The sequence below is a fragment of the Protobothrops mucrosquamatus genome, unplaced genomic scaffold, assembly GCF_001527695.2.
Source record: "Protobothrops mucrosquamatus isolate PMUCROS unplaced genomic scaffold, P.Mucros_1.0 scaffold2665, whole genome shotgun sequence".
Taxonomy (NCBI): domain Eukaryota; kingdom Metazoa; phylum Chordata; class Lepidosauria; order Squamata; family Viperidae; genus Protobothrops; species Protobothrops mucrosquamatus.
Genome location: NW_015388714.1, coordinates 23,256 through 27,147, shown reverse-complemented (window position 1 = coordinate 27,147; position 3,892 = coordinate 23,256). Strand labels below are relative to the sequence as shown.

Below are 3,892 nucleotides of genomic sequence, written 5' to 3'. Positions count from 1 at the left end.
GTTTAATGCCTCCAGCTTTGGTGTATATTGTCTGAGGGTCCTCAAAAGTATGTTAGACATTTAACCTTAGGAAAGCAAATGACAAAGAAACAGAAGAGATGAAGGGGAAAAAAAACCCAGATAGTTATTAAAAGATGATCAAGACAGGTGTGTTTTCAAAACTCTCTAAAATACAGATTTTATTTCTGAAAATTATCTGGGAACATAAGATTTATTTTTTTCCTGTTGCATTCAAACCTTATGACAGGGGTCCCCAACCCCCAGTCCATGGACGAGTACCAGGTCGCAGCATGCCAGCAACCAGTCCACACAAACAAGCAAAGCCCTATCCGCGGGATGCAGGCAGCACACAAAACCACGCCCCCTCCGGTCCGTGGAAAAACCTCTCTCCACGTAACCTGTCCCTGGTGCCCAAACGTTTGGGGACCTCTGCCTTACGACATGCAAGCTTTTGTATGATAAAGACATCCACATGGTAATATGTGGATGAAGATTCTCAATCATCCAAGTAGCATTGTCTGGAAGTTGAGTCAGAGAAACTGGACTTCTTTTCTTGTTGGTTCAAAATGTTTTGCAGCTTATCCAAGTAGCTTCTTTAGTCTGAACTAGCTGGACATATATGGAGTCCCCTAACCAACTTGCTCAGGTTGAAGAAGCTAGATCCAGCATATCTCTCAATAAATATCTCTATGGTAGGAGGAACTGCAAGTGAATGCACACTGAGCATTATCTCAAAAGGTAACCATCCTTAGAATGTATCCACCACCGTTTCGATTCATTCCAAAGCCTCTTTTACATTCACAAATAGCCCTGACATTTCTGATTAGCTGCACTACATCCAAGCTCTTTATAATTACAGATAGTCCTCACCTTAAGACCATAATAATAATAATAATTTATTCTTAGACTTGTGTAGCCTCTGCTACTTTTGAAAGTTCTTAGGTTATTCTAGTCCAGGGGTAGGCAACCTTGGCTCTTTTATGACTCGTGGACTTCAACTCCCAGAATTCCTGGCTGGCTGGCTGGCTCAGGAATTCTGGGAGTTGAAGTCCACAAGTCATAAAAGAGCCAAGGTTGCCTACCCCTATTCTAGTCCAAATGCATTGCTGAGGCATAAATTCTGTTTCAGAAGTTCAATAGCAGAAATCCTGGGTTTGGCTTCCTGGAAAAAAAGTCATGTAATCCAGAAGCAGTTTAAGATCTTTCTTTCATCGCTTTTCCAATTTTTTGCACTTTGCTTCGAGTTTCTTGGAAAATGCATCCAGCTTGTAGGCATCCTGTTCCAAAGCTGCAACTTGCTCTTCAATCTGACTGATTTGTTCCAGGTATGGCTGAATTGCAGCATATTTCTGATTTTAAGCCTTTCAAATTCCGACTTATGTTTATAGCAATGTCTTTCATTTCCAGATACGTCAAACTAGTTAGTTTGTTCATGTTTTCCAGGACTTTGTAACCTTCACTAGTTGCAGTCCGTTCACCTGTTAAGTAGATAGCCATTTTAGTGAACATTTCCTTACAAAGTCTATTAATATCAGCTTCTGTTGGCTCTTTGGCTTCTTCTGCAGTTTCCACAACAGGTTCCTGTTTGGAGGCTGGGTGGCAGACCACCAGGCTGTCTTCCAGGGATGCGGCAGCCGCCACCATGGCAGCCTTCCCAGAAAATTGAGTCCAAAATTTCTGTTACTAAGCAAGACAGTTGTTAAGTGAGTTTTGCCCCATTTTATGACCTTTCCTGTCACAAGTTTGTTCATTCATTCATTCATTCATTCATTCATTCATAAAATTTATGGGCTGCCCATCTTACCACAGGGTAACTCTGGATGACTTACAGTCATAAAAATGTATCTATCCATGTAAATTAAAATGTAAATAAATTAAAACCAAACGTTCGTTAAATGAATCACTGCAGTTGTTGAATTAGCAACACAGTTGTTCAGTGAATCTGGCTTAACTTTCACTGTCTTGCTTGTCAGAAGATTGCAAAAGGTGATCATATGACCAGGGACACTACAATCGTCATAAATACGAATCAGTTGCCAAGCTGAATTTTGATCACATGACCATGTGGATGCTGCAACAGTTGTATGTGTGAAAAACAATCATAAGTCACTTTTTTCCAATGCTGTTATAACTTTGAAGAGTCATTAAATGAATTGTTGTAACTTGAGGACTACCTGTAGGCACTGGTATTTTTTAAGTCATTACTTGTGTCTGCAGAAAACCATAGAACTTTACTTATGCTTAAGCAATACTTGATCATCAGATCTCATACCTCATCAAAAAAGTTCTCAGATGGTCTTTTGGCTAAACAATGCATCTTTAAACACCTGCTCACATGTACATTGTTGTGACTGTATTATTTATTTTCCTTTTCCTTTCCTAACTGAATTTTAAAATCACTGATTTTTTTTCATATAAAGCTTTCTAAAATGATGAGTATAAATACAACTCTTTTGATGTTTTAAAGTCGCTTGAATACTTGACCTTTGCATGAATTATCCATAAAAGAAACAAAATCAGTTATCAAAAGATGGTAAAAATGCCATCGAGCTATCATTTTGCTTATCATTAATGACATACAGTCAACAGCTAATCTGCTGTCCATTAACAGCTGCATGAACATTCAAGCATAGGTTTTTAATACTGATTCAGCATTTTTCTTTTAAAAAAGAGCTCAATTCAGTTCCCAAAGATTTGCCAGCTGCATGACTTGATGAAAGGCCAAGAAAGAGGTTGAAACGGAAAAAGTTATTTACTTACTTACTTACTTACTTACTTACTTACTTATTACCTATTGACTAACTAAGAAATACCCTGGTGAATATTCAAGGTATAAAAAACAAAAAATGAAAAAAAACAGCTAAAGGTAGTAAGGAGAAATACAGCTGAAATCCTCCTCCAAAATTATGAATGCACAATCCCAATAATTTCATATGGATGTTAAATAGCATGTAAAACTCCACTTTGCGCTCTGAATATGGTTAGGAAGGTACAGAACCATTATAAAACAGTGTCCAAAGGCCCAATTCCACCCAATGATCTAGAACAGGGGTGTCAAACTGCTGGCCCGCAGCCCGGACGCATCATCCGGAAGCCGCGCCCACCCCATTGCCGGCAATGGCAAAACCATCCCGATACGTTGCGCGACGTCACGTGACGTCGCGAGTTTGATATGTCTGATCTAGAAAGATGGTCAATGGTCCTGGAAGTCAAAAAGTCCAAAATAGCAAAGCTGCACACTTCCCTTAATCAGTTTCTGGCACTGGTCATCCCCCACAGTGACAAAACTAGTTAACAGAATAACAGAATAATAGGGTTGGAAGGAAACTTGGAGGTCTTCTAGTCCAACCCCCTGCTTAAACAGGAGATCCTATATGATTTCAGACAACTGGTTGACCAATCTCTTGTTAAAAACCTCCAGTGTTGGAACACCTACGACTTCTTAANGCTGCCCAACTCACTTTCAGTGACTCCAGGCAGCTTACATGGCTAAAACACCAGTACAAAAACAATATCCCCACACACACTTTCCTGATGACAACTATCAGATGAGCCACTTGATGGGCTCCATGTCACTCTGGGGTGACCAGGGCCCTGTTGGCAGAATCATGTCTCTATGGCTTTGTGAAAGAATAGCAAGGGGGGGGCAATTTTATTTCTGCAGGGATGTTGTTCCACAGGGAGAGAGCCACCAAAGATCTTGGTCCCACTAGATCCGTGGTGGCGAACCTATGGCACGCGTGCCACAGGTGGCATGCAGAGCCCTCTCTGTGGGCACGTGCGCCATCGCCCCAGTCCTAGGCCTTCAGCTGGGTTTTATAAAACCTTTTCGCTTTAGGCCTCTGCCGCCGTGTGCAAAAAAAAAAAAGGTTCAATCAGTCAATTCAACTTC

General features: G+C 40.6%; 1 pseudogene; it reads right to left on the bottom strand.

The window, feature by feature from the left end:
• Positions 1-1,208: 1,208 nt before the first annotated feature.
• On the bottom strand, positions 1,209-1,644 carry LOC107296149 (annotated as a pseudogene).
• Between the last annotated feature and the right edge of the window lie 2,248 nt (positions 1,645-3,892).